This window comes from Ziziphus jujuba, chromosome 6 (genome assembly GCF_031755915.1).
Source record: "Ziziphus jujuba cultivar Dongzao chromosome 6, ASM3175591v1".
NCBI classification, from domain to species: Eukaryota; Viridiplantae; Streptophyta; class Magnoliopsida; order Rosales; family Rhamnaceae; genus Ziziphus; species Ziziphus jujuba.
This window is the reverse complement of record NC_083384.1, coordinates 2,897,641-2,918,896: the sequence shown is the minus strand read 5'-3', so window position 1 is coordinate 2,918,896 and position 21,256 is coordinate 2,897,641. Positions and strand designations below refer to the sequence as shown.

At 33.5% G+C, this 21,256-nt stretch overlaps 2 pseudogenes; one reads left to right on the top strand and one right to left on the bottom strand.

Annotated features, from left to right (window-relative positions):
• Positions 1–8,663: 8,663 nt before the first annotated feature.
• LOC132804235 (NAD(P)H-quinone oxidoreductase subunit H, chloroplastic-like) lies at positions 8,664–9,496 on the bottom strand (annotated as a pseudogene).
• An 8,897-nt stretch (positions 9,497–18,393) lies between these two features.
• LOC132804356 (NAD(P)H-quinone oxidoreductase subunit 2 A, chloroplastic-like) lies at positions 18,394–20,563 on the top strand (annotated as a pseudogene).
• Positions 20,564–21,256: the final 693 nt, after the last annotated feature.

Genomic DNA, 21,256 nt, shown 5'->3' with positions numbered 1-21,256 from the left:
TCAAATTCAACTTGATAAAAAAGCTAGCATTTTTAGTTTCCTAATTTGTTTTTACTTTTTGTTTTAGGAAACTACCATTACTTTTTGGCTTTTATTTATTTATTTTCTGGACAAATAACTTTAGGAAGGTTTTTATTTTATTCTTTCCATTGTAAATTAATTAATTCCTAATTTAATATAAAGGAATTAATTAATCAAACTTAGATTAGGAAAGGAAGTATAGTTTCAGCCAACTAGGTTTCTTTATGTGTGGTGGCTGGTTTTCTTTATGTTCTAGGGTTTTATTTCGTGGCTTTGTAGCCTATTTAAAGGCTTAGTTATCAATAAGAAAAAAACTTTGATTTGATTAAGAAAATACTTGTGAGATTAATTATCTCTTTGTTCTTTGAGAACACCTAAAACACCATTAGAGAATTGGTTGTTTTAACTTGACTTATCAATAGGTTTTCCATCCCCTATTGTGGTGTCTACATTATACCAAGGTTTCTAACCACAGGTTGGTTAGGGGTTGAGGTCCATTCCATTAGAACTTGAACTTAATTAAGATCCGGGCTAATATAATACGGGTTTAGGAGCAGGTCGTCCTAGGTTCGTATCAAAAGCTATGTGAAGGAGCTGCTCAAGAAGTTTGACATGGAAGATTGTAATAGCGTTGCCACACCTATGAATGAAGGCACCAAGTTGGTGAAGGATGATGATTCTCCAAAGGTAAATCCTTCCATCTATAGAAGTTTAATTGGTAGCCTTTTATATGTATGCTCTACTAGACTGGATATCATGTTTAGTGTGGCTGTTTTGTCAAGATTTATGCATAGTCCATCACAAAATCATCTTAGTTGTGCAAAAAGAATCCTAAGGTATTTGAAAGGTACTAGTGATTTTGGTATATGGTACAAGGATGGCATGAATGAAGCTTTGCTTGGTTATAGTGATAGTGATTGGGCTGGTTCTTTGGATGATAGCAAGAGCACGTCGGGCTACATTTACACTCTTGGAAATGGTCCTTTCTCATGGAATTTCAAGAAGCAACAAACCGTTGCACAAAGCACTGCGGAAGCCGAGTATATTGCTTGCTCAAGTTGTGCTAATCAAGGTGTTTGGCTTAGGAAATTATTGGAGGACTTGAGCTTGAAGCCAGAGGAAGCCACGGTAATATTGTGTGACAATACTTCAACAATAGCAATTGCACAAAATCCAGTCCAACATGGGAGGACCAAGCATATACCGGTCAAGTATCATTCCTTAAGGGAATTTGAAGCACGTGGTGAAGTGAAGTTGGAGTATGTGACTTCCGAGGAGAACTTGGCGGATATCTTCACCAAGCCATTGGGAAAGAAGAGATTTGAGATATTGAGAGGACTTCTCAATGTCTCATACAAAATAGCCAAGGAGGAGTGTTGAAGTGTGGCAATTTTGCCACTTGATGGTGCATGTCATCGGCTAGCATGCACACCTTGGTATCAAATCCTTTTCTTTTATGAGTTTATATTTTTTTTTGTATGTTTTTAAGTGATGCAAGGTATATTTTGATAATGTTTTGTGCCTAAGTTATGTATGCAAAATTATAGGCAAAATTATGCACAAAAGAGTAGGAATGTTATGCTTGAAGTGCCTATGGTGCTGGATTCATAATTTTCAGCAACATAGTTCCACTATTTATCTTATATCTCAGGTTGCAAATGGAGTTTTGGGCTGAAATTTTGAGGGATGTCTACAGACATATATAGAAGACTATGGTTTAAAGTTCAGGTCAAAATGACATGGGAAAGTCCATTTTCTATTCCAAACAGGTTGCTGTATCTGATGGGCCCAGTATGCAGAGTATGGGCCAATTTTGGAGCTGTTTGGCCCATGATCCGGTTCCAGAACTTTCCTAGCTCTTGGAACAATATTTATTGATGACCAAGGATGCTTCAAACCAAGTTTCATAAGCAGATACAAAGGGGAACTAAGTAGGTGAAGCTAGTTTGGTTGTTTACCCAAACTAGTTAAACAATAGGAACTTAGTTCAAACCATGTGCCACTTTTTACTATATTTGGAATAGACATGTTGCAGCTGGTTTTTGACTCTTTTGTGTATGAAAAGTTAGGTGTTGACCATTTTACTTTTTTAAATTTCAAATACTTTACTCATTTTGTAAGCTCACATGCTTGGCATGTGTGAACTAGTTGTAATTTCAAACTTATATTGTAAAATGAATGAAATGGCTACACATCCAAGCCTCATTTTTCAAAAGCAACGTGGTCCCTTTCTTCTTATCTCTTTGTCAACACCTTAGAACACTCCAAGAACCCTAAAAACCAGAAAACACCATAACCAAAACCTAAAAACACAACTCACACACAACCATTCCCAAGAGCATCACCAAAAGCTTGCTTGTTGCTAATACTTCAAGCTAGCTTGCTCTTGGTCATAACCTTCTCACCCCAACAATCTGTAGTTCAAATTTTACTAAATGATTCATGGAATAGCTGATTATTTCTTATTGAATCTTTTTCTTTTTTAATTTCACTTAATTGATATATTTCTAGTTCTCTCAAGCCAAATGATAGAATTGGGTTTATTTTTTCGAGTTCTTTTTCTATTTCTTTTAGAAATACAATGGTTTTACTAAACTGGCTTTTTATGTCTTTTGGAACATTTAGAAAAAAATTTGTTTTTTCTTGTAAAATTCTTAGAATTAGAAAATGCTGCTTTTTCCATTTTCTAATTTTTTTGTTGAGTTCTTTAAAAATAGGTTCAAAAACTTAAAGGTGATTTTGGGGAGAGCCAAAAGGCAATTTAGTTTGCATTCCCCAAACTGTTAAAAACATAAATTATTTTTTTATCCTTTTTTTTCATTAGATCGTTATATGTTTTTCGTAGCTTAGATTTGTGCCAAGGTTTCAGATGAAAAGGAGATAGGGTCTTTATCTGAATACCATCTGTTAGCTAGTTTTTCAAAAATTCTGTTTCTCATAATTGGATGCCATTATAAGTACATTTAATATGCATTTCTCTATTCCAATCCTTTAAATCCTCAGACCAATTGGGAAATTGAAACAGTAGTATACGTATAATATTTTTAACTATTATCAAGAAGGGTAATAGAATATTTTTCTAAAAATCGATTGGGTTACTAACACAAGACCTCTTAGTATTTGAGCAAATATAATATTATCCCATGGTTTTGCTATTTCTATACATGCTTTTTCTCCTCGTTTGTCTTCTTCTATTTTCTCTTTTTCTTTGTTTTTCTCAGTGCCTTTTGGCTTTTTATTTCCGTATAATGTGAAATTGTTAATTCTGTGTTTTTCCACATCCAATTTTTAAAAAACACTTTCATCGGGTTAGAGATATCAAAAGAAAAAACAAACATCTTTTTCGACTCTATCGAAAAAAAGGGGTGAATGTACATTTGCTTGAAGGAGCTTCCAAATAACTGTTTTACGTATTGGAGCACACATAGAACCTTTTACTATGTCTCGATGAAAATCCGGTTATTGTGAATAACGTATCAAAGCCACTTCCTCTATTTCATCCGGATTATTAGTGTCTTTGGTATTAGTATCAGTAGTTTGTAGGTTATCGGTAAAAATAACTACATGTTTGGATTTTCGTGAACGAATCTCATACTCCGTCGCCACCCCCTCTGAGCTTTCTCCCTCCTGTTGTTCCAAATCATTAATTAATTTGTACGACCATCGAGGAACTTTTTTACTGATTTCTTTTAGTCTAATAGGTTTTTTTCTAATTTTTTTATCGTTAGGGTCTCTTATAACTGCATCAAATAGAAATTTATAATTTTTTTTGTTATCTTCTGAGTCAATTTTTATTTTTTCTTCTTCAGGAAGTAAAGAAAGCTCTTTAAAATTTAAACTTTATGGTGGTTTTGCAGTAAGTTCATTGATTAAGTTCAAGAAATATAAAATTTTTGTTGTTCACTATTTTTTATCAAATGGATTTTTATCTGTTCAAATTTTAGGTAATTAAAAATAAGAAAGATACTATGAATCTTATTTATCCAAAAACCCTCAGTGTTAATGTTATTTTTTCTGGAAGTTTCATTTCGGATTGCAGTTGAAACAAAATTTGTGATTCATCCTCAATAGGGGCCATTCAAGAAAGGATCATATATTTTAGGTAAGTATTCATTTTGAGGATTATCATTACAATATATAGTCTCTTTTTCGGGTATATCCCAAACAAAAAATATCCTATCTAAAGTTTTGTCTAGAGTTTTGACTCTATTTATAAATTTTTTGTTTAGGCCTTTTATTTTTTGTTCATTGCTATAACTCCAATTTTGTATAATTCATGAGAAAAGGGTTTATCTGCTATAAACAGAGACATCTTTCTTTGCCTTCGCTTTAAGCGGTCCCTAGGTGCTTTGGTAATAAAGGGAAGGGGAGCTCTATAGGAACACCAATGCATGAAGTTAGGATTATTAAGCTTTAATAGAGTTTGTAACAGGAAAATAAAGCGATAAAATCGGTGTTAGAGGTATTTGAAGGCCTAGTTCTGAAGGGACCAACCATTGTACTTCTAGGGGACGGTTTAACATAGCGGAAGGCCATGGCTTTTGTGAGTGTTTAGATCAATACGGTGCGATATGCCACCAGCATAAATGAGGTGCCAGCTTGGAAGTGATTCGCTAAGTTGGGTTTTCTAGTGGCCGCCTATTGTAGAATCGTCGATAACCTGGCTACCACTATCATGTGTGTAAAAACTTACTATATAGGCATACTGGAAACCGTTTGGCAAGTCAGGGGGCCCTGAAATCCACTCCTTAGCTATAACATTCTAGAGTCATGTAGAATAAACAATAATAGTCCTCCAATTGCTATTAATTAATTGGACCTTCAAGGAACGGAACGAGTAGAGTACAAAAACGAAAGCTGAACCAATCGTAAATGTGATTTCCTCTCTGTAAGATCGTTTTATGGTAAAGGAAGTTGAACCTATGCACTTAAGAAATGATGGAAAGGAATAAAATAAAAAAAGAAATAAAAAAAGAAAAGAAAGGGAAAAATAATAAATAAATAAAAGTAAAGGAGAAAAGCCCAGATTCCAAATGAATGAAAACGTGACTGAATTGGTCCTAGTTACTCTTCGGAACGGAGTGGAAGAAAGGAAGAGATTCTCGAATGAGGGAAAGGATCCAATGACTTCAAAATAATTGAAGAGGAGTCGTATCAGATGAAAATCGCATGTACAGTTCTGTAGAGTGGCAGTAAGGGTGACTTATGATACGAACCTATGACGACCTGCTCCTAAACCCGTATTATATTAGCCAAGATCTAATTATGTTCAGGCTCTAATAGTCACCTTAACCCCTAACCAACCTGTAATTAGAAACTTTGATATATCAAAGATGCCATAATAGGTGATGGATTTCCTATTGATAATCAAACTAAAACCCTCACTCACTAATGGTGTTTTAGGTGTTCAAAGGAATAAAGGGAAATTCAATCTCACAAAATAAATTATGAATATTATTAATGATATTTTCTTCCTAAAAAAAACCCTTTTATGGGCTACAAAGAATAGGAAACCTAGCTTGGTCGAAATTCACCTCCTTTCCTAATCTAATTTGGATTAACTAATTCCTCTATTTTGAATTAGGAATTAATGAATTTAAAATGAAAATAATAAAATAATAACTTTCCTAAGTTGATTTTTCCAGCAAATAAATAAATAGAAACCAAATAAAAGACTAATTTCCTAAAACAAAAAGTAAAAATCAAATTAGGAAACTAGTTGACTAGTTTGAGTACTAAGGTAGCTTTGGCCAGTCTCTAGCTTGTTTGGCTCCAAATCAGCTTCCATATGCCATGTAGGATGCCAAATATGATTGATAATGATTCCCACACATTGCCCATTGATTGGAATAAGTCAAACGAGAAGAAAAGTGAAAGTCAGAGACTAAACAGCACGTTTTTAGCCAAATTGAGATGTTGTCCATGCAAGTCCGTTTTAGATGCTTTTGATTTTTCCTTGGCTGGATTCCATGTCCTCTTAATGATATTCATTGAGTTCATGAAGTGTTGGAACCATTCCTTGCTGCCTAGAGTCCAAATTTGCATAAAAATAGCTACCTGAGTCCATATCGGGTTCCACCACTTGGATGCTTGAAACGGGTCTTGCATCTTCAGGTATTGTCAAGCCCTTTTGAGAATTAATTACTCCCTGTATAAAAGCATCTAGGTTGTCCTTAAACTTCTTAGTTTGAACCCTAGTGATTGGCCCGGTCTTCATTTGTATCGGGTCAGCACCCCAGCGGGTTGTCAGTTGTGCGGGCTCGGGCGGATTCTCATCATTCCTCTCCTCTTGAAAAGGATTTGTCCTCAAATCAAGATCATCACCTGCAGCAAAAGGATATAAATTAGTAACATTAAATGTGGCACTAACATTATACTCACCTATTAAATAAAGTTTTTAGGCATTCTCGTTAATTCGTTCCAATACTTGAAAAGGTCCATCCACACGCGGCATAAGCTTTGACTTTCTTTGTTTTGGAAACTTCTCCTTTCATAAGTACAACCAAACCAAATCTCCTGGGTCAAATACTATGACAACAAAATCTAGAAATACATGCTCATTATGGCAAAAATTACACTTTTTAAAGTTAGCAAATAATCTCTTCCAAATTTTCAAATTTCCACAAAGTAAAGCTCTCAACAATGCAGATAAAGTTCTATACAACAAAAGCATATTTAAATAAGCATCTTTATAAATCATAACCAGAAAATGTTTATCACTAAAAAATGCTTTTTTAACCTCACCCAAGCTTAGATAAAAAATATTTTTCTTCATTTCTTTTTTCTCTTTTTCCTTCCCACTCACGGATTCAATCGGTTTTACATCACTCTCGGCTTTTGCACCAAATTTCTCACTCTGAGGTTTCTCCATTTTTCTCACCCCACATTCAGCTTTCTCATGATTTGTCCACTCAATTCGAGTCTTAGAAGACTTACTTTGAATAGTAAGCTCATACTTACCTTCTTGGATGGTTGGTGAAGCCGTTGGTGCCATACTAGCCTTCTCCTTGAGTTTTTCGGCCTCCCTCCTTTGTTGTATTTGTAATTGGTCTCTATATAATTCCTTGGGAGTTAATGGCTCTATCTTGACCTTTTTACCTTTAAATCTAAAAACATTACAATTATCTCGACCATAATGATTAGCATCTTTATCAAGTTGCCATGGTCTACCTAATAGAATATGTCTGGCATGCATAGACACAACATCACACACAACAACATTCACATATTTATCTATGCTGAATTTTACTTTGCCTTGTTTATTTACTTGCATCTCACCATTATCATTAAGCCATTGTACTTTATATGGTTTGGAATGTTTAATAGTTGTTATGCCTAATTTATCAACCACAATGTTACTAATTGCATTTGTACAACTTCCAGTATCAATAATCATACTACAAATCTTACCTTGGATTTCACATCGGGTGTGGAAGATGTTCTCTCCTTGAATTTGGTCCTCATTTTTGTACACAGTTAGAACCCTCCTTGCTACTAAACTCAAATCGGCCCTAGATGCCTTGAGAGTTTCAGATTCATCATGCCTATCATCTCCAACTTCATCACCATCAATTTCAATTTCAGCATCACTTTCTTCACTCTCGAATTCTAGTTCACCATTACCTTTTAGCCATGATCCTCCTATTCGAGCATTAACTAGCAATGTGTCCTCATCCCTGTCACTTAAAACAAATAATTTCTCTAGATCTTAAAGGTTTAGGATCAGATTTTACCTCAATATTTGGTGCTTGAACAGATTCGGCTCTGGAATCTTTTTTAGCTGATTTGAACTTTCTTCACCTAGTTTCGGTATTGGCTTTGAATCATAGACGGGATTACTTCCTCAATCACTTGGATTTGATCTTCTACTGTTGGAAACACCTCCAAACCAGGAGCCTATACCCCTCCTGTTGAATGGATGCTCCAATTTAATAGCTACATGCAACATCTCCTCCAATTCCACATGTTGTTGCAATTATAGTTGATTGGCTATCTCACAATTCAAGCCACCAAGGAATCTTTCCATGGTTGCTTCTCTATCCTCACTCATGTTTAACCTCATCATAAGCATCTCAATATAATAATCCTCCATGGACATACTTCCTTGAGATAAAGATTGAAACCTTTGATGCAGCAACCTATGATAGTGTGATGGTACGAACCGCTTTCTCATGGCTCTTTTCATTTGTCGCCATGTAGTGATCAAGTCATCACCAACTCGTCTTCGAGTATTTTGCTCATTGGTCCACCATTGGAGTGCATAATGACCAAACTCCATTGCTACCAACTTCACCTTCCTGGCCTTCGAATAATTATGACAATAAAAAATCATCTCCATTCTCTCCTCCCATTCCAAATATGCCCTGGATCACTTTTTCCCATGAAAGGTGGAATGTTTACCTTGATATTCCCTAGATCATCATCTTCATTCCTTACTGGTCTCCCACGGATTGGCCTTTCTTTAGGTTCAAAAATTTCATCAAACCCCTCATCCAAGTCATCTCCAAAGTTACTTCCCGCAAATTCCTCTCTTGGTCGCCCTCAACCTCCTCGACCTACATGAGTATCTAACCTTATACTTGGCTCTCCTTGTGATGTTTCTATCTTGTCCATCCTTTGACCTATGTTTTAAAATCAAGCATTCATCCGCTGCAATCACTCCAATATAGCCCATCTATTAGAGTTTGAAGAACTCCTAAAAGGCCGGCGTATTCAGGTCCAATACGTTACTGCAATCCTGCGGATATTTCTCTTTCTAACCATACAATTACCAGTACGCCTATCGTAATTCCCAATACAAGAGTAAAAATAGGAATAAAGGCCCATATAATTCCGTAAACCTCTTTTAAAAACTCCAATCTAGAAAAAGAATTGATATCTTGTACTTCTATTGTATCAATAAGTTTTTTACATTCAGCGATTCCTGTTAAAAAATAATCGCAAAAATCCAAACATTCATCTATCCAGCCATGAGATAGATTAGCAGCTACTCCTCCCATACAAAAATAATTATGCGTCATTTTAATACCAGTGGCAGCTTCGAATAGATCATATATTAATTCTCTTTCTCAAAAAATATAGAAGAAAGGCATCTGTGCACCAATATCTGACATAAAAGGGCTGAGCCATAGTAGTTGAGAAGCTATACGACTCAACTCCAACATAATTACTCTGATATAGCTGGCTCTTTTAGGCACTTGAATATTTCCTAACTGCTCCGGGCCATTTATGATTATTGCTTCTATGAACATAGTAGCTAAATACTCCCAACGCATTACATGAGGCAGATATTCTATAATTATTATTTTTCCACAATTTTTTCCATCCATTAGTGTAAATAGCCCAATATTGGTTCACAGTCAATAACATCTTCACCATCTAGAGTAACAATGAGTCGAAGAACACCATGCATTGATGGGTGGTGGGGACCCATATTTGCTACCATGAGGTCATTTCTTGTAGCTAGTATATTCATAGGTTTTTCCTCAAAAAAACTAAAATAAGTTCATTAAAATTCAAATTCAAGATCTAACAAATTAAATAATTCAAAATAAACTACTTTTTCAAATTAGCGAGTTTATGATTCCCGAATATCCAATTGATTAATTAATTCTTTATAACATATTCTATTTTTCTTTAACAAATAAGACAGTAGCCATTGACGTTTTCCCAAAATTTGACGTAGGCCTCTTTGAGATAAATAGTCTTTTCTGTGCAATTCCAAATGTGAAATAAGTTTTAGTATCCTATTGGTGAGGCTGCATATTTGAAATTCAACAGATCCTACTTTTTCTTCTTTTTCTTCTTGCGAAATAACCGAGATGAATGAATTTTTTACCATAAAATGAAATCTGTCCCCCTATTCCTATACTTTTTTTAATGTTAGTGGTTTTATTGATCAATAATAACAATGCCATTCATTTTAACTTAGTATACACAAAAGATAAAAATTTAGACCTAAAATGAAAAAAAAATAAGATTTTGGTGACATTTATAGATCTAATTGATATGTCAATGAATCACGTATTGGAATGAAATGTAAGCCAATGCATGTGTGCATTTCTTTGTTTTCATAGATCATACTATAGGAAATATAGGAAAAACAAATCTACCATTACCTAACAAATTTTGAATCGAGGATACATATTTATCCTTACCAAACTGAAACGACTGCCCTTATGGGTATCAAACCAATATCGATTCATACAAGCTAAATCTTTGAATTGATAATTAGGCCACAGAAAGAATTTTAATTTAATTGTATCTCTTTCGCTTTTATCCAAAACTTGACTATTTGCCTTCTTACATTGCAACATGTTGCATTTCAAGGCATACCATTCCCATTCCTAGAATTAAAACAAATTAGAATTCTTAATTCTCTATGAAATCTAGGGGATAAAATGTTCTCAGGGACAAACAAATCATAATGATTGTTGTCTTTATTTTTTGTCATTTTTTTGATATTTTTCAATGAATTCAACAGAATTCTTTTTATCAACAGTGCTTTTTGTTAAGGACTTTTGATTTATTTCATGCTTACTGTTATGAACCAATGAAATACCTACGACTTAATATATAATAAATTGTCCTTCATTTTTTATAGACAGACGGATTGGGTTGATAATCAATATTCCCTTTTTCATCAATTTTATAAAAGTTAAATCTTTATGAATCGGTAGAATATCTAGGCTGAATTCGCCCCTTTGAATAGAGGATATAAAAATTTCTCTTGGATTTATCAGTCTAAGCAGGAGGCAATATACTTTGATGTTATCGATCACTTTTTTATTTAAAACACTATCCCATCTCAATTGAAAATGCAAATACCTTTTTAGGAAGAAACCAAACCCCGCTTCTGGATTGTTTCTTATTTCTATCTTTTTTCATGTCTGATCCCACAAAATCTTCTTCAATATCTTCGTCTTGCTTTGAGAGAGATGATTCAAAATCTACTTGGCTTATGGATTCTTTTTTTCCTTGATTTTGGTTTTCTGATTCAAGAGATTTTTTTTTTTATTCGAAAATATTGATATATTTCTTTTTTTCTTTCCGGTGATGCTTTTATTTTCACTAGCATTTTCATTTATATGTAAATTAAAAGGAATTAATTTGATTGGAATGGCCCATGGTTTAATCTTATACCTGTTATAAAGTATCAAAAATTTTAGGAAAAACCAACGATCCAGATTTGATACGAGACAACTTCGTATTTCTTCATTCATTCCTATCCAATCAAAAAGGTTTTTTTTTTGTATTGGATAGGTTGATTTCTTGATTTTGAGGAATCATGAGATAAAAAAGACCTTGTGTATCGGTTTTATCAAGTACTTGATAATTATTCCTCTCGAGTCTTACTGTATTTATTACTAGTGGTGTCAATATCAATATTGATCTAGGCCTCAATATCGACTTTCTTTCTTAGACAAAAATTGAGAATTATCCAATTAAGATATTTTCTATCCAGATTTTTCTCCATATCTATAATATCATCTTCGACTAGATAATTATTGATAGGGATATCTCCTAGCACATTAAAATATTTTCATTTATGTGTACTATAATTATAAAAAATTTATTGGTTATTATTTACTTGTAATGGTAATCCATAATTAGAAGAGTTCTTCTGATCTTCATAATTAATGGATTTAGATGATATAAATTTATATGCTAAAAGATCATATCTATAGTGTTTTTTAAAATTCTCTATTTCCTTTTGTAATGAGGCGGCTTCAAAAGTTTTTTTTTTTGTAGTGAATTAATCGGTTTTTTTTTTTTCATTTTCACATGAATCGTATTTCTTTAAATGGTTAATTTGAGCTACAGAGTGTTGATTGACTCTATTTTGCCACTTTTGTGGTACTAAGCTAGACCATTTAATCGGAGATAAATCATATTGATCATGACCTTTTAACTAATTTTTCCACTGATTCATTCCCAAATTTCAAAGAGAATTATGTCTTAATTTGGAATGAAATAGTTTCCATGTTCCACCAAAATAATTCTTTATTTCATTCTTAAGAAAAAAAGTTGTTCCATTATATTGAAAAACAGATCTTAACTTATATAAGTATAAGTTAAGGGCTGAGGGTTGTGATAATTTGTAAAATACATATGCTTGTGACATGTAAGATAAGTCAAAAAAAAGTCTGTGTGCTTTTATTATTAATAGTAGAAAGGGACTTTTTTATAGTCGAAATAAAGTAAATTAGACGTTTGTTTTTTCTATAAAGTATTTTTTGATTTGTTTCACTATTAGAATTAGAAATATCTTTATCATCGTAAATATATTTATTAAGAATTTTTTTTGTTGATTCCTTAAAACATTGTGCATTAATATTCCAAATATCAATGGTACCTAAAAAGATATCTATGTATATATTTTCAATGAAAAAAAATTTATAAAATAATGTGATCTATGGATTAGTCGAGCATTTCTTCTTTTTAATACTTGCCCAATATTTTTTGGTGATCTTAATCTTTTATCATCATAACTCATTTTGTTTTTGTTAGAACTTATATTTTGTATTATAATGTATATCTTTTCAATGAAAAATGATATATAAAATAATGTAATTTACAGATTAGTCGAGCATTTCTTCTTTTTAATACCTGCCCAATATTTTTTGGCGATCCTAATCTTTTATCATCATAACTCATTTTGTTTTTGTTAGAACTTATATTTTGCATTATAAATTCTTTTTGTTCTCTTTTTTTATTTTTTCTATTTGATTTATGAGTGTATTTGTTCTATCAGTCAAATTTTGTAATTTTCTTTTTGTTAATGAATAATTTGTGCAATATGTAGGTCGAATTTTACTAAACGATTCATGAATTAGCTTATTATTTCTTATTGAATCTTTTTCTTTTTTAGTTTCACTTAATTGATATATTTATAGTTCTCCCACGCCAAATGATAGAGTTGGGTTTTTTTTTTGGAGTTCTTTTACTATTTCTTTCCGAAATATAATGGTTTTACTAAACTGGTCTTATTATTAGAACTAGAAAATGCTGCTTTTTCCATTGTCTTATTTTTTTGTTGAGTTCTTTAAAAATAGGCTAAAAAATTCAAAGGTGGTTTTGGGAGAGACGAAAGGCAGTTTAGTTTCCATTCCTCAAACTATTAAAAAATAGAAATCTTTTTTTATCCTTTCTTTTTCATTGGATCATTATAAGTTTTTTGTAGCTTAGATTTATGCCAAGGTTTCAAACGAAAAGGAAATAGGATCTTTATCTAAATACCATCTATTAGCCATTTTTTCGGAAATTCTATTTCTGATAATTGGACGCCAATATATGTACATTTAATATGCATTTCTCTATTCCAATCCTTTAAATCATCATACCATTCGGGAAATTTAAACAGTAGTATACGTATAAAAATTTTAATGATTATCAAGAAGGGTAATAGAATATTTTTTCCAAAAATTAATTAGGTGACTAACACAAGACCTCTTAGTATTTGAGCAAATATAATATTATCCCATGCTTCTGCTATTTCTATATGTGCTTTTTCTCGTCTTTTGTTTTCTTCAATTTTGTGTTTTTCTTTGTTTTTCTCAGTGCCTTTTGGCTTCTTTTCTGTATAATTTGAAATTGTTGATTCTATGTTTTTCCACATCCAATTTTTAAAAAACATTTTCATTGGCTCAGACATATCAAAAGGAAAAAAAAAAAAAAACATCTTTTTCGATTCTATCCAAAAAAAGGGGTGAATGTACATTTGCTTAAAAGAGTTTCCAAATAATTGTTTTGTGTCTTTGAGCGCACATAGAACCTTTTAGTATGTCTCAATGAAAATCCGGTTGTTGTGAATAACGTATCAAAGCCACTTCCTCTATTTCATAAGGATTATTAGTATCTTTGGTATTAGTATCAATAGTTTGTAGGTTATCAGTAAAAATCACTACACGTTTGGATTTTCGTGAACGAATCTCATACTCCGTTGCCACCCCCTCTGTGGTTTCTCCCTCCTAGTTTTCTAAATCATCAATTAATTTGTACGACCATCGAGGAACTTGTTTAGTAATTTCTTTTAGTTCAATACGTTTTTTTCTAATTTTTTTATCGTTAGGATCTCTTATAGCTGCATCAAATAGAAATTTATAATTTTGTTTGTTATCTTCTTAATCAATTTTTATTTGTTCTTCTTCGGGAAGTAAAGAAAGCTCGTTAAAATTTAAACTTGATGGTGGTTTTTTAGTAAGTTCATTGATTAAGTTCAAGAAATATAAAATTTTTGTTGTTAATGGTTTTTTATTAAATGGATAGGTAATTAAAAATAAGAAGGATACTATGAAATTTTTTTTATACAAAAACCCTCTATGTTAATGTTGTTTTTTTTGAAAGTTTCATCTAGGATTGCAGTTGAAAAAAAATTTGTGATTCGTCCCCGATGGGGGCCATTCAAGAAAGGATCATATATTTTAGGTAAGTATTCATTTTGAGGATATCATTACAAAATCTAGTCTCTTTTTTAAGTGTATCCCAAACAAAGAATATCCTATCTAAAGTTTTGTCTAGAATTCTAACTCTATTTATAAATTTTTTGTTTACGTCTTTTTATTTTTTGTTCATTGCTATAACTTCAATTTGCTGTAAACAGAGACATCTTTCTTTATATCATTTCCAAAAAAGTTGAAAAACTTGATGGGTATGTAAAAGATATTCTTTCTTTGCCCTCGCTTTAAGCAGTCCCTAAAAGATATTCTTTCTTTGCCCTCGCTTTAAGCAGTCCCGAGGTGATGCGAATCCGCTAGAACCCACTCAACCGACAACCCGATAGGGTGCTGACTCGATACGGATGAAAACCGGGCCGATCACTAGGGCTCAAGCTAAGAAATTTAAAGACATTATTGCTGCCTTTATCCATGGAGTAATTCATATTCAAAAGGGCTTGTCTATACACGAAGATCCAAGACCTATCTTGAGCATACAAATGGTGGAAGCCGGTACAGACCCGGGTAGCGGTTTTGGTGCAATTATGTAGGCCGGGAAGCATGAAATGGTTCCAATGTTTCATGGATTAAATACATATGTCTAAGAGGACATGGAATCAAGCCAAAACAGCTTCAAAGTTGTCCATAAAGGGGTTGTACGGACAGTTAGTAAATTTGGCCTGTTTTTGCTGTATTTTGTGCTGGCTTTACTTATTGTACTGAGTTGCCTTTTTCTCTTTCCTCCAAGAAAGGAAAACATGTGGAACTCCATAATAAGCTTATTTGGCATCCTACAAATCATATATAAGTTAATTTGGAGCTCAAAGAGGTCAAACATTGGTCAAAGTCAACTTAGTTAAAAAGCTAGTATTTTAGTTTCCTAATTTGTTTCTACTTTTTGTTTTAGGAAACTACCAATACTTTTTGGTTTTCATTTCTTTATTTTCTGGACAAATAAGTTTAGGAAAGTTATTATTTTATAATTTTCATTGTAAACTAAGTTTAGGAAAGTTATTATTTTATTATTTTCATTGTAAATTAATTATTTCCTAATTCAAAATAAAAGAATTAATTAATCCAAATTATATTAGGAAATGAGTGAGAATTTAGGCCACCATAGGAAACTACTTTGTGTGGCCAGTTTTTCCTTTGTTTTTAGGGTTTTATTTTGTGACTTTGTAGCCTGTTTAAAGGCTTATTTTTCAATAAGAATTAAGCTTTAATTTTATACAGAAAATTATTTGTGAGATTGAATTCTCTTTGTTCTTTTGAACACCTGAAACACCATTAGTGAATGAGTGTTTTAGTTTTGACTTATCAATAGGATTTCCATCACTTATTGTGGTGTCTTCTTTATATAACAAGGTTTCTAATCATAGGTTGGCTAGGGTTACAGGTGACCATTAGAACTTGAACATAATTAGATCCGGGCTAATAAAATACGGGTTTAGGAGCAGGTCATCCTAAGTTCGTATCACTAGGTACTTTGGTTAGCAGGGGAAGGGGAGCTCTATAGGAACACCAATACATGAAGTTACGGTTATTAAGCTTTAATAGAGTCTGTAATAGGAAAATAAAGTGATAAAACCAATGCTAGAGGTATTAGAAGCCCTAGTTTTGGAGGGACCAACCATTGTACTTCTAGGGGAGGGTCTAACATAGCAGAAGGCCACAGCTTTTGTGAGTGGTCAGCGCAATACGGTACGATATGCCAGCAGCATAAATGAGGCACCCAAGAGCCACTAGCACAAGATATATTTAATGCCATCTTGGAAGTGAGTTACTAAGTCAGGATTTCCAGTGGCTGCCCGTTGTAGAATCGTCGATAACCTGGCCACCACTATCATATGTGTAAAGACTTGGCAAGTCAAGGGACCCTGAAATCCACTCCTTAGCTATAACATTCCAGAGTCATGCATAACAGACACTAACCGTCCTCCAACTACTATTAATTAATTGGACCATCAAGGAACGGAACAAGTAGAGTACAAAAAAGAAAGCTGAACCATTTGTAAATGTGATTTCCTCTCCGTAAAATCATTTCATGGTAAAGGAAATTGAACCTATGCCACTTAAGCAATGATGGAAAGGAATAAAATAAAGAGAGAAATAAAAAAGAAAAGAGAGGGAAAAAAAAAAAAAAAGCAAAGTAGAAGAGCCTAGATTCCAAATGAATGAAAACGTGACTGAATTGGTCCTAGTTACTCTTCACACCTGAGTGGAAGAAGGGAAGAGATTCCCGAATGAGGAAAAGGATCCAATGACTTCAAAATAATTGAACGAGGAGCCATATGTGAAGAAAATCTCATGTAGGGTTATGTAGAGTCGCAGTAAGGGTGACTTATCTATCAACTTTTCCACTATCACCCCCAAAAAACCAAACTCTGCCTTACGTAAAGTTGCCAAAATGCACTTAACCTCTAGATTTGAAATCACTGCTTATATCCCTGGTATTGGCCATAATTTACAAGAATATTCTATAGTCTTAGTAAAAGGGGGAAGGGTTAAGGATTCACCCGGTGTGAGATATCATATTAATCGAGGAACCCTAGATAGCTGTCGGAGTAAAGGATCGTCAACAAGGACATTCTAGTGCGTTGTAGATTCTTATCCAAGACTTGTATCATTTGATGATGCCATGTGAATCGCTAGAAACATGTGAAGTGTATGGCTAACCCAATAACGAAAGTTTCAAAGTTTCTAAAGAGATTATATTCGGAACTATTATATGTCCAAGGTCCAATATTGAAATAATTTCAGAGGTTTTCCTTGACTTTGTTCGTGTCAACAAACAATTCGAAATGCCTCGACTTTTTTAGAATAGGTCTGAGTCAAATAGCAATGATTCGAAGCACTTCTTTTTACACTATTTTGGAAACCCAACAACTCAATCTTATGGATTTGTAAAATACAAGATTTCCAATCCTAGCAGGAAAAGGAGAGGAATAGATACTCAATTTAAAGTGAGTAAATAGAATTCCATACTCAATCTCGTAGATACATATAGAATTCTGTGGAAAACTGTATTCGACGAAAGTCGTATGTACGGCTTGGAGGGAGATCTTTCATATCTTTCAAGATCCACCCTACAAAATAAATGATTTTAGCCCTTATAAAAAGAAAACTGATTCTTGAACCCCTTTCACACTCATGTCATGTCGAGGTATTGCAGAAGAAAAAACTACAAAATTCGATCCAATTTATCGTAATCGATTAGTTAACATGTTGGTTAACCGTATTCTGAAACACGAAAAAAAAAATCATTGGCTTATCAAATTATCTATCGAGCCATGAAAAAGATTCAACGAAAGAAAAAAACAAATCCACTATCTGTTTTACATCAAGCAATACGTGAAGTAACTCCCGGTATAGCAGTAAAAGCAAGACGTGTAGGCGGATCGACCCATCAAATGCCCATTGAAATAGGATCCACACAAGGAAAAGCACTTGCCATTCGTCGGTTATGAGGGCCAACCCATAAACATTCAGGTTAAAATATGGTTTTCAAATTAAGTTCCAAATTAGTCTACCAAAGGGAGTGGCGATGCCATATGCAAAAATGAAGAAACTCATAGAATGGCAGAGGCAAATAGAGCTTTTGTACATTTTGGTTAATCCACGAACATGATCTATATAGATACATAGACCCATGGGTCCATACATCTCGATCGGAAAAGAATCAATAGAAAAATAAAGAATCAGAATTGATTAATATATTTCTCGAAACAAATGAAAAGGAAACGAAAGACGAAACATAAATCATGGATCAACTAAGCCCTCTCGAGGACTTGTTTACGAATAAGAAAGAGGAATCTCATGTAAATACCATGGAATAAAGTTTGATCCTATTCATAGGGATTCCGTAAAAATTCCATTCCAAAAAGTTAAAAACAAGTGGGATTTTTTGGAGATTGGATGCAGTTACTAATTCGTGATCTGGCATGTACAGAATGAAAACTTCATTCTCGATTCTACGAGAATTTTTATGAAGGCCTTTCATTTGCTTCTCTTCGATGGCAGTTTTATTTTCCCATAATGTATCCTAATTTTTGGCCTAATTCTTCTTCTAATGATCGATTCAACCTCTGATTAAAAAGATATACCTTGCTTATATTTAATCTCTTCAACAAGTTTAGTAATGAGCATAACAGCCCTATTGTTTCGATTGAGAAAAGAACTTATGATTAGCTTTTCGGGAAATTTCCAAATGGACAATTTCAACGAAATCTTTCAATTTCTTACTTTACTATATTCAACTTGATGTATTCCTCTATTCGTAGAGTACATTGAATGTACATAAATGGCTATAATAAAGTTTCTGTTATCCGTATTAACAGCTACTCTAGGAGGAATGTTCTTATGCGGTGCTAACGATTTAATAACTATCTTTGTAGCTCCAGAATGTTTCAGTTTATGATCCAACCTATTTTCTGGATATAAATATGATGGTCTAATGAGGCTACTACAAAATATTTACTCATGGGTGGGGCAAGCTCTTCGATTCTGGTTCATGGTTTCTCTTGGCTATATGGTTCATCCGGGGGAGAGATCGAGCTTCAAGAAATAGAAAATGGTCTTATCAATACAAAAATGTATAACTCCCTAGGAATTTCAATTTCACTTATATTCATCACTGTAGGAAAAGTCCCAGCCCCTTCTCATCAATGGACTTCTGACGTATACGAAGGAGTGCGGTTCGTTCGATAAATTCCTACCTCTCTATGTACCTCTGAGATGTTTGGATTTTTCAAAACTCCATGGACATGCAAAAGAGAAACGCTATCCCCACTTGGACCAAAACATAATGTTTACTTGTTCAAATATCAATTAAGGTGAAGCAGCATCAAGAACAATGAATCTTTTTATGATAAAGATATTCATTTTGCAAGTTCGTTATTATGGGTAGTTCCTACAAAGGATCGGACTAATGACGTATACAATACTTGAATTCTCAATGTAGATGTTAATAGTTAGTTCTCATCCTTCAGAGACTACGAGTTTTTGAAAACGAATACCCTAAGATGATCATCTCATGGCTATTGAAAACGAATCAAATCAGATGGTTCTATATCTCAATCTTTCTGGCTTTCTCCTACAGAACCAAGGTCGAAAAGATTGAGAAGAATCAGTCATTCACAACCACTGATGAAGGATTCCTTGAAAAGTTAAGGATTAATAATCCTTTTTAGAAATCGTATGGGTTTAGTCTTACACATACACAAGGAAGGCAATCAAAAAAGAAATAAGATGAGTTCTTCTTTCTTTTATAACTTAGGAGCCATGTGACATGAAAGTCTCATGCACGATTTTGAATGAAAGAAAGTAGCGAGGAATCCTCTTTTCGACTCTGACTCTCGCACTCCAGTTGTTGATTTTCTTTCTATTACTTCGAAAGTAGCTGCTTCAGCTCCAGCCACTCGAATTTTTGATATTCCTCTTTATTTCTCATCAAATGAATGGCATATTCTTCTGGAAATCCTAGCTACTCTTAGCACGATATTGAGGAATCTCATTGCTATTACTTAAGCAAGCATGAAAGTATGCTTGCGTGTTTGCCCATTTGTCAAATTGGATATGTAATTATTGGAATAATTGTTGGAGACCCAAATGGTGGATATGCAAGCATGATAACTTATACGCTGTTCTATATCTCCATGAATCTAGAAACTTTTGCTTGCATTGTATCATTTAGTCTCCATACCAGAACTAATAACATTTCAGATTATGCAGGATTATACATGAAAGATCCTTTTTTGGCTCTCTCTTTAGCCTTATGTCTATTATCCTTAGGAGATCTTCCTCCACTAGCAGGTTTTTTTGGAAAACTTCATTTATTCTGGTGTGGATGGCAAGCATGCCTATATTTCTTGGTTTCAATAGGACTCCATATGAGCGTTGTTTCTATCTACTATTATCTACAAATAATCAAGTTATTAATGACTGGACGAAACCAAGAAATAACCTCTCACGTGTAAAATTATAGAAGATCCCCTTTAAGATCAAACAATTCCATCGAATTGAATATGATTATATGTGTGATAGCATCTACTATACCAGGAATATCAATGAACCCGATTATTGAAATTGCTCAGGATACCCTTTTTTAGCTTCTAGAATCTATTTCTTAGTTCAAGATCCCTCTTACTAACTGGAATCAAAGAATTAAGATATGTTCCGTCCAAAATGGGAATGGGCTAGGGTTATGAACTTATAATATATAATCTGATGATCGAGTCGATTCCATGATTATAAGTTCATTCCATACCAAACCAAACCATAATAGGGTTATATACATTCTAATTATGAGAAGGGGTCATTCGAACGTATCTAAATAGATATTGTGTTCGCATATGGATCCCTACATTGTTACATTCCATTTAGGATTAGGAATAGGCGTAATTGGACTTGCTTTTTACATATCTCTTGTTATTTAGGACCCTATTCACCTCACCTCTCTGGGTTTCTATTGAATCGAGAAATAGGTTTGATTGTCCATCTTTTTGATATAATATATAAATATAAGATTAGGCACCCTCTGGATAATTCAAATCAAAGCAATTGGATGTCCGATTCGGGCCTATATGACATGACCGATCAATAGAAACACTCTAACACTCCACCTTTGTCATATATTCCATACATCACACTGGAGAGATATCATATTCATGGAATACGATTCACTTTCAAGATGCCTTGGTGGTGAAATGGTAGACACACGAGACTCAAGATCTCATGCTAAAGAGCATGGAGGTTCGAGTCCTCTTCGAGGCATAATATTGAGAATGCTCAGTAAATTGGAA